Raw genomic sequence first — 10,634 nt, 5'->3', positions numbered from 1 at the left:
ATTCACACAACAATCATTATGTAGTTAGTAAGTGCAACCGGCTTTTAGATTTCATAGCTTTTAACACCTTGCAGCAACACAATTTAATTGAAAACTGTTGTGGTAATGTTCTTGACATTTGTTTATCTAATTTTGAAAATGTTCGTGTCTCGACATCTGACAGCTCACTTACTCGCTGTGACAAATTTCATCCTCCAATTCTAATAACGGCTTCAGTTTCTGTCCCACCTTCTGCTAATTCAAATCGTGAGGGGAATTCCCCCCGTTTCGCTTATGCACTTGGCGACTATGTTGGTCTCTTCGGTTTTTTCTCTTCTGTCGACTGGTCCGTCTTAAACGAAATCAGCGATGTTGATGAACAAGTCAGTCGCTTCACTGAAATAGTTCTCAATGGTATGCGCCAGTACATACCTGTGCGGACTCCTACTCGTAGCAAGTTTCCGTTCTGGTTTTCCAAGGAACTTAGAACAGCGCTGAAACTTAAGGAGCGGGCCCACCATAAAGCGAAACGCCCTGGGCTGGATACATGGGCAGATGAATTTCGCCGCTTGCGTTCCCTTTGCAAACGCCTGTACAAGCGTGATCATGAGTCCTATCTTGAATATTTAGAGAATAGTGCCTCTAATCGTCCTACTGAATTCTGGAGATACGTTCGCAAACGCTCGAATAAATCTGATAGTCATATTCACTTAGTTGACTCTCATGGGAATGAAATTCGGAACGTCGCTGACGGCTTTGCTCAACACTTTTCCTCCGTGTACAAATCTCCACGTTGCGATTCCGTATGCCTTCCAGCTGGCGCACCTAATTCCGTTCTTCTTGACCAGAAGTTAGTAACTGAGAGTCTTAAGTGTTTGAAACCATCTTTGTCCCCTGGACCTGATGGCATTCCAGCCGCCATAATAAAAGCCTTCAATAGTACCTTCGTCCCTGTTTTAACCACGATATTTAATAACTGTTTGAAAAATTCTGCCTTCCCCCGCGTGTGGAAAACGACGCGTGTTTTCCCTGTGTTCAAATCAGGAAACAAATCTGATGTTTCGAACTACCGCCCCATTTCTCTTCTTTGTGCAACCTCTAAGCTTTTTGAACTAACTTTGCACAAAGTACTTTCCTTCCACCTTAAACATTTATTCATACATAATCAGCACGGTTTCATAAAAGGTCGTTCTACTACAACTAACCTTGTGACTTTTATGACGTATACATCAGCTGAAGTCCTTCAGAGGAGTCAGGTAGACGCTGTGTACTGTGATTTGAGCAAAGCTTTCGACGTTATTACTCACTCATTACTTCTTCAAAAGCTTCTGCTGCTTGAGATCGACGTTTCAATTGTAGCCCTCTTACGCAACTATCTTCTTGATCGGTCCTGCTTTGTCAGTGTAAATGGACAGACCTCATCTGTTTACACTCCAACCAGCGGAGTTCATCAGGGCTCGGTATTAGGCCCGCTTCTGTTCTCTGTTTTTATCAATGACGTTTCCTCCGTGGTCAAAAACTCCTCGTTTCTCCTTTATGCGGACGATATAAAAATGTTCAAGGCAATACATACTCTTCATGATTGCTTGTCATTGCAATCGGACATATCCGCCTTCTCTGATTGGTGCTTGAAGAATGGGCTCACTCTCAATTCATCTAAAACCAAGGTTGTCTCATTTACGCGTAAAACGCACAGTCTTCTCTATTATTATTCTGTGAATGGTAGGCCGCTGCCCAGGGTTGATGAAATTAATGACCTCGGCGTACTTTTCGACCGTAGCCTCAGCTTCTCCTCTCATACAAAACGCATTGCTCTACGGGCTATGCGTACACTCGGCTTCATCTGCAGGCTTTCGATAGAGTTTCGATCCCAACTCCCTTTCTTAAAGCTCTACCTCTCCATATGCTTGCCGCTTTTGGAATATGCGTCTGTTGTTTGGAGCGGCACTTGCCAGTCGAACTGTGAAAAAATTGACAGAGTTCAGCTAAAGTTTTTACGCATATTTAAACATCGGTTTTCTTGCAAAACTTCTAGCTCTCATCCCAGACGGAGAAACTCACTGCAGCTTCCTTCTCTTAGCTGCCGTCGCGTGAGGGCAGATATAATTTTCTTGTATAAACTTCTTCATGGTCACATTCTATGCCCTCAGCTCCTAGCGCGTATCCTTTTGCGTGTACCGCGAAAGAGCATAAGGGAATTCAGACCATTCCAAGTTTCTGCGCTCCTGCACTCCCTCTCCCCTCTGGACAGAATGCAAAAGTTGTTTAATTCTCTTTGTCCTCACCTTGATATATTCGAAAATTCTCTCCCTTCCTTTATATTGAATGTCCGTGACGTTCCACTTTGAGCATTCTTTTTCTCATACATAACTTCCCCTTTCATGCATTTTGCCTTTACTACACTTGTGCGTTTGCACCGGTATTATATTGTTTTTTTCTCTCCTTCATTGTACATCACGTGTACTTGTTTTCATTAATATTATTTCTTTAATACTGTGTACTCACGCCTGATTGTCTGTAACGCGTTCACTAATTACATTTCTTATTGTGTATGATTGTATTTCTAGCTTGTATTTCAGAGATCTCTTATTCGTTCATATTAGTATTGGCTTTATTCTTGTTTGTATTTTGATATATGCTGTACTTGGCTGTTATCGGTCGTTCTTGTGTTCATTCTCTTTGTTTATTGTTTCATTTGTTGTTTATATGTCTGTTGCCTGTTCTAGCTGTTTTCATTTACCGCGGTTCTCGCTGTTTCCTTGTTCTCGCTTTTTTGTTTTATGCTTGCTGTCGCGCCTAGTTTATGTGTCTTTTTTTTCTATCGCCTTGACTGCTGCATTACCTCCCCTGAGTGTCTTCCTTTGTAGTGAAATAAATGTACATTTTGTGCGTGTGAATGGTGTACCAGCATCTAGACCTTTGGGTTGTTCCTGGGGGCACCGAAAAAATAAATATTGATTGATTGATTATTATTATTATTATTATTATTATTATTATTATTATTATTATTATTATTATTATTATTATTATTATTATTATTATTATTATTATTATTATTATTATAACATTGGTCGACAACATGGCGCCCAGTAAAGACGCATGTGTGCTGTGCTCCCGCCCGTTTTTTGGTAAGCAGCAGTTTTTCGTTGGGCCGACTGGAACAAACGTGTACACGCGAAGTGTGTCACTTGGAGTGACGACGAGCTGCAGCTTTTGAAGTCCGGCTCGCGACCATTCATGTGCAATCTGTGTTTGTCGTCTTGCGGCGGTGCAAAGCCTAGCGACGGTGGCGTGTCATCGGCTGCATTCCTTTCTTCCACGGCCCACCAGCCCCATCACCCGACCGACCCGACCGGTTCCCTCGCTTCCTCCCCGACGGGCGAACCTGACGGTGCGCTTGCCTCGCTTCGGGCTCTCCTCCTCGACGCACTTGACGGAATCTCGTTTCTGAGCGACGAGGTCGCCCAGCTGCGGGAGGAGAATGAGCGCCTTCGTGGTGACAACTCGCGGGCGCTCGCTCTCCAGGCCGAGGTCGTTGCCTCTCTGCGGGCTGATGTTCGCAGCCTACGCGAGGAGCTTGCGAGGCGCCCTGCTTCATCGCAGCGTGATCCGCCTTTCGTCGAGCCCCTGTCCGCGAGCAGTCCTTCCCGTATGTTTCAGCCATCCAAGAGCTACTCTGTTGCCCTTCACTGTGGAATGTTTCCCGTTGATTTGGCCACCTGCCCGACATCTGTATCTGTTCCCCCACAAGTTAATACGCCTGAGGCCCAGAAGAAGCACCGAAGCCCAGCCACCACTGGCTCGTCGAGCTCATCCAGTCTGAACGTCGCCAGACCTCAGAAGCGCCCGAAGGCTATTTTCGTCTCCAAGCTGTGTCCTGAGACAATGTCGGCTGACCTGACGAACCATCTGAAGTCCGTGAACGTTACCCCTCTTTCCTGCCGGCATTTGAAAACGAAATATGACTCTTACTCGTCCTTCTACCTCACAGTCAGCGCGGAATTTTACGATCCGCTTGTTGACCCTTCGATGTGGCCTACGGGCTGCATCTTCAAGGCTTTTCGTGGAAAGCTCCTGGATGGTATGTTGCATCCTTCCGAGCTGACGGTTGATCGCAGTCAACCCTAACTTGAATATATATTACCAAAATGCCCAATATCTTCGGACTAAGGGACCTGTATTTTTTTCCAATGTATTCGGCTGTTGTAATTACTGAGACCTGGTTGTCTCGCGAAGTTAACTCAGGTGACTTCTTTCCTAATAACTATTCTGTTTTTCGAAGTGACCGCCCTGAATCAGCTTCTAAACAAAAGGGAGGGGGAGTGCTCATTGCTATTGACAGTTCCGTGCAGTGCGTTCGGCGTTCCGACCTGGAAACCATCGAAGAATCTGTCTGGTTAGAGCTCACTTTAACTCGACATCAAAAACATTTATTGGCAGCTTTCTACATTTCCCCTAATCTGCCTCCTCCAGCCTACGATGATGTACTACATTCTATCGAATATGTTATCACTTCTCATAGCAAGCACAAACTACTCATTTTAGGGGATTTTAATACTCCAAATATTAACTGGAATACCTTTACATATTTTCTCAACAATCATTATGTAGTTAGTAGGTGCAACCGGCTTTTAGATTTCACAGCTTTTAACATCTTGCAGCAACACAATTTAATTGAGAACTGTTGTGGTAATGTTCTTGACATTTGTTTATCTAATTTTGAAAATGTTCGAGTCTGGACATCTGACATCTCACTTACTCGCTGTGACAAATTTCATCCTCCAATTCTAATAACGGCTTCGGTTTCTGTACCACCTTCTGGTAATTCAAATCGTGCGGGGAACTCCCCCGTTTCGCTTACGCACTTGGCGACTATGTTGGTCTCTTCGGTTTTTTCTCTTCTGTCGACTGGTCCGTTTTAAACGAAATCAGCGATGTTGACGAACAAGTCAGCCGCTTCACTGAAGTAGTTCTCAATGGTATGCACCAGTACATACCTCTGCACACTCCTAATCGCAGCAAGATTGCGTTCTGGTTTTCCAAGGAACTCAGAACAGCGCTGAAACCTAAGGACCGGGCCCACCATAAAGCGAAACACCCTAGGCTGGATACATGGGCAGATGAATTTCGCCGCTTGCGTTCCCTTTGCAAGCGCCTGTACAAGCGGGATCATGAGTCATATCTTGAATATTTAGAGAATAGTGCCTCTAATTGTCCTACTGAATTCTGGCGATACGTTCGCAAGCGTTCGAATAAATTAGATAGTCATATTCACTTAGTGACTCTCATGGGAATGAAATTCGGAATGTCGCTGACGGCTTTGCTCAACACTTTTCTTCCGTGTACAAATCTCCACGTTGCGATTCCGTATGCCTTAAATCTGGCGCACCTAATTCCGTTCTTTTTGACGAGAAGTTAGTAAGTGAGAGTCTTAAGTGTTTGAAGCCATCTTTGTCCCTGGACGTGATGGCGTTCCAGCCGACATAATAAAAGCCTTCAATAGTACCTTCGTCCCTGTTTTAACCACGATATTTATTAACTTTTTAAAAAATTTTGCCTTTCCCCGCGTGTGGAAAACGGCGCGTGTTTTCCCTGTCTTCAAATCAGGAAACAAATCTGATGTTTCGAACTACCGCCCCATTTCTCTTCTTTGTGCAACCTCTGAGCTTTTTGAATTAGCTTTGCACAAAGTACTTTTCTTCCCCCTCAAACATGTAATCATACATAATCAGCATGGTTTCATAAAAGGTCGTTCTAATAAAACTAAACTTGTGACTTTTATAACGTATACATCAGCTGAAGTCCTTCAGAGGAGTCAGGTAGACGCTGTGTACTGTGATTTGAGCAAAGCTCTCGACGTTGTTACTCACTCATTACTTTTCCAAAAGCTTCTGCTGTTTGAGATCGACGTTTCAATTGTAGCCCTCCTGCGCAACTATCTTCTTGAGCGGTCCTGCTTTGTCAGTGTAAATGGACAGACCTCATTTGTTTACACTCCAACCAGCGGAGTTCCTCAGGGCTCGGTATTAGGCCCGCTTCTGTTCTCTGTTTTTATCGATGACGTTTCCTCTGTGGTCAAAACCTCCTCGTTTCTCCTTTATGCGGACGATATAAAAATGTTCAAGGCAATACATACTCTTCATGATTGCTTGTCATTGCAATCGGACATATCCGCCTTCTCTGATTGTTGCTTGAAGAATGGGCTCACTCTCAATTCATCTAAAACCAAGGTTGTCTCATTTACGCGTAAAACGCACAGTCTTCTCTACTCTTATTCTCTGAATGGTAGGCTGCTGCCGAGGGTTGATGAAATAAATGACCTCGGCGGACTTTTCGACCGCAGCCTCAGCTTCTCCTCTCATACAAAACGCATTGCTCTACGGGCTATGCGTGCACTCGGCTTCATCTGCAGGCTTTCGAGAGGGTTTTGAGCCCCACTTCCTTTCTTAAAGCTCTACCTCTCCATATGCTTGCCGCTTTTGGAATATGCGTCTGTTGTTTGGAACAGCACTTGCCAGTCGAACTGTGAAAAAATCGACAGAGTTCAGCAAAAGTTTTCACGCATATTTCAGCATCGGTTTTTTTTGCAAAACTTCCAGCTCTCGTCCCAGACGGAGTAACTCACTGCAGCTTCCTTCTCTTAGCTCCCGTCGCGTGAGCACAGATATTATTTTCTTATATGAACTTCTTCATGGTCACATTCTATGCCCCCAGCTCCTAGCGCGTATCCTTTTGCGTGTACCGCGAAAGAGCATAAGGGAATTCAGACCATTCCAAGTTTCTGAGCTCCTGCACTCCCTCTCCCCTCTGGACAGAATGCAAAAGTTGCTTAATTCTCTTTGTCCTAACCTTGATATATTCGAAAATTCTCTCCCTTTCTTTATATTGGATGTCTGTGACGTTCCACTTTGAGCCCTCTTTTTCTCATACATAACTTCCCCTTTCATGCATTTCGTCTTTACTACACTTGTGCATTTGCACCTGTATTACATTGTTTCTTTTCTCCTTAATTGTTCATCACGTCTACTTGTTTTCATTAATATTATTTCTTTAATACTGTGTACTCACGCCTGATTGTCTGTGACGCGTTCACTAATTACATTTCTTATTGCGTATGATTGTATTTCTAGCTTGTAATTCAGAGGTTTCTTATTCGTTCATATTAGTATTGGCTTTATTCTTGTTTGTATTTTGCTATATGCTGTACTTGGCTGATATCGGTAGTTCTTGTGTTCATTCTCTTCGTGTATCGTTTTATTAGTTATTTATATGTCTGTTGCCTGTTCTAGCTGTTTTCATTTACTGCTACTCTCGCTGTTTTCTTGTTTTCGCTTTTTTGCTTCATGCTTGCTGTCACGCCTAGTTTGTCTTTTTTTCTATCGCCTTGACTGCTGCATTACCTCCCCTGAGTGTCTTCCTTTGTGGTGAAATAAATTTACATTTTGTGCGCGTGAATGGTGTACCAGCACCAAGACCTTTGGGTTGTTCCTGGGCACCGAAAAATAGATTGTTGTTGTTGTTGTTGTTGTTGTTGTTGTTGTTGTTGTTGTTGTTGTTGTTGTTGTTGTTGTTGTTGTTGTTGTTGTTGTTGTTGTTGTTGTTGTTGTTGTTGTTGTTGTTGTTGTTGTTGTTGTTGTTGTTGTTGTTGTTGTTGTTGTTGTTGTTGTTGTTGTTGTTGTTGTTGTTGTTGTTGTTGTTGTTGTTGTTGTTGTTGTTGTTGTTGTTGTTGTTGTTGTTGTTGTTGTTGTTGTTGTTGTTGTTGTTGTTGTTGTTGTTGTTGTTGTTGTTGTTGTTGTTGTTGTTGTTGTTGTTGTTGTTGTTGTTGTTGTTGTTGTTGTTGTTGTTGTTGTTGTTGTTGTTGTTGTTGTTGTTGTTGTTGTTGTTGTTGTTGTTGTTGTTGTTGTTGTTGTTGTTGTTGTTGTTGTTGTTGTTGTTGTTGTTGTTGTTGTTGTTGTTGTTGTTGTTGTTGTTGTTGTTGTTGTTGTTGTTGTTGTTGTTGTTGTTGTTGTTGTTGTTGTTGTTGTTGTTGTTGTTGTTGTTGTTGTTGTTGTTGTTGTTGTTGTTGTTGTTGTTGTTGTTGTTGTTGTTGTTGTTGTTGTTGTTGTTGTTGTTGTTGTTGTTGTTGTTGTTGTTGTTGTTGTTGTTGTTGTTGTTGTTGTTGTTGTTGTTGTTGTTGTCAATCGTCCAAAAGTGCTAGCAAAACCTGGTCGCTGATAAACCATCTCAGGGGGAAATTTGAGACGGCAAATTCTGTGATAGCCCTGTCGAAGCAGCTGACTTGTTCAATCATTTCTTCAGTCAGGCTTCAACCGAGGCTTTACCTAAGCCTCGGCAAATTTCACGCTTGGTCATTCTTTGGTAGCATCTGCATATTTACCGAGGCTTTCGAAACCTGACCTTGCCCGGATCATTTTCAGTTTTCGAACGAATCAACCACCAGGAGTATATGGAATATCTGTAAGCTTGCTGAAAAGGAACTTTGAGGTGCTTTCAGAAATTCTGCTTTTCATGTTAAATGGCTTCCTAGATACTGGAACTTTTCCACAAAATCTAAAAACTGATTTAATTAGGCCACTGCATAAGGTAGTTAAGAAATATATTATTGAAAACTACCGGCCTATTTCTATTTTCCCCGCACTATCTCAGGTTATAGAAAAATTTTTGCTTGAGGTTATGACTTCTTTCATTCAAATGTTTTAAGTTTTGTCTTACCGTCAATTTGGTTTCGTGCAAGGCATGGGTACAATTTCGCTCCTGGAAGAATATGGAGATGATTTGTATTCTGCTTTTGAACACAATCCCTTTAGCTGTGCCTTGTTTCTAGACATTTCCAAAGCTTTTGACTCAGTTTGCCATGACTTCGCAAATTATATTTTACTGGTTTTAGGGGCCCCTTCTATACTCTACTTCAAAACTATCTCACCGATAGGTCACAAATGGTTGTTGTAGGTACCAAACACTATAGCAGCAAATTATCCCTTCGTGCCGGTGTCCCTCAAGGGCCAATTTTATCGCCTCTTTTCTTTAACATATTTGTGAACGATTTCCTTTCAGTAATCCCAAATGGTGAAGTGTTCCAGTATACGGACGATATCGTCCTTCTAACAAAGCATGTTAACTACAAAAAGGCTGTTGAATATCTGCAGTAATCAGTGCATGAAGCTATGGTCTGGCTTTTTGAAAACAAACTCACTGTCAATCAAAAAAAATAAATTGTATGCTTCATAAATCCCTTGAAGATTGGAACCACGGTCATTCCAGTATACCTTCATACACAAGACTGCCTATCCTGTAAGTTTACGCCTGTCAAAAATACAAACTCAGTTAAGTATCGGTATTCATTTCGATAATGACTTGTCATGGCATAATCATGGGGTGCATGTTTGCTCCAAACTAACATGTGTCGCATGTTTACTCTTTAACATTAAACGTTTGGTGCCATTTCAGACTAAAAAAATGATAGTACATTTCCTTGCATACAGCACCTTAAGGTTTACGCTTTACATTTACGCATGTTTACACTTTAACATTAAAAGTTTGGTGCCGTTTCAGACTAAAAAAATGATAGTACATTCCCTTGCATACAGCACCGTAAGGTATGGTATAACGGTTTTCTCTTTCTGCTCCCAGCGTTGGCAGGACAGATTTGATAACCTCTTAAAATATACTTTAAAACGTGTGGCGTATAATCGCGTGACACCATCAAACAAAGACATTTTTCATGTTCTCGGTTTCCCGTCCTTTCAATCTTTATTCATATCTACGGTTGTGCTGTGCCATTTCTGGACGGATGAATTCAAGCATCCGCACGTCTCCCCGCGACTGCTGCGCAAAGCAACACGCTTCGTGGTATCGCGCGTATCTACTAGATACGGAGCAGCAAGACGCTGCGTGTATGTCCCCAGGATATTTAATAATTTGTCAGTCGATTATTTTTCTGTGGACTCCCGGCCTCAATTGTAGAGTTTGTTACGCATGTTGTAATACATATTTATGCACTTATTTTCCTTTTGCTCTTCGCAGTTTGTAGTGATTATGCTTTTGTTTCGATGCCTAGAAACCTGTACCATGCTTATCACTCTTATTTTCTTTTCTTTGTTGGTTTTAAATATGTACATATATACTGTAACCACATCGCTTACCTGACGATGCTGGGCCACGTCACACAAGCCACCATTGGCTAAGAGGGGCTCGTTTTGCTGTACTGATTTTTGGGCGCTTAATAAAAAATTTTATTATTAGTAGTAGTAGCAGTAGTAGTGGTATTATTATTATTATACTCACGCCTGATTGTCTGTAACGCGTTCACTAATTACGTTTCTTATTGTGTATGATTGTATTTCTAGCTTGTATTTCAGAGGTTTCATATTCGTTCATATTAGTATTGGCTTTATTCTTGTTTGTATTTTGCTATATGCTGTACTTGGCTGTTATCTTATTCTTTCGTTAAAATTTAAGCAGCGCTAACTTTTAGGACGAATACACAGAAGACATGACAGGACGGGCGCTGACTCAAACTATGTTTATTGAACACGTTTTTTCGTAGAACATATAAGACAAAAAGAACCGTGAGCGCATGCGCATCTGCGACAGACCACAAAAAGAAAAGGCCAAGATGACAACGATGACAGCTAAGGTAGATTAATGAGGGCGGC

Source organism: Amblyomma americanum, chromosome 1, assembly GCF_052857255.1.
Source record: "Amblyomma americanum isolate KBUSLIRL-KWMA chromosome 1, ASM5285725v1, whole genome shotgun sequence".
Classification (NCBI taxonomy): Eukaryota; Metazoa; Arthropoda; class Arachnida; order Ixodida; family Ixodidae; genus Amblyomma; species Amblyomma americanum.
This window is presented reverse-complemented; position numbering follows the sequence as displayed.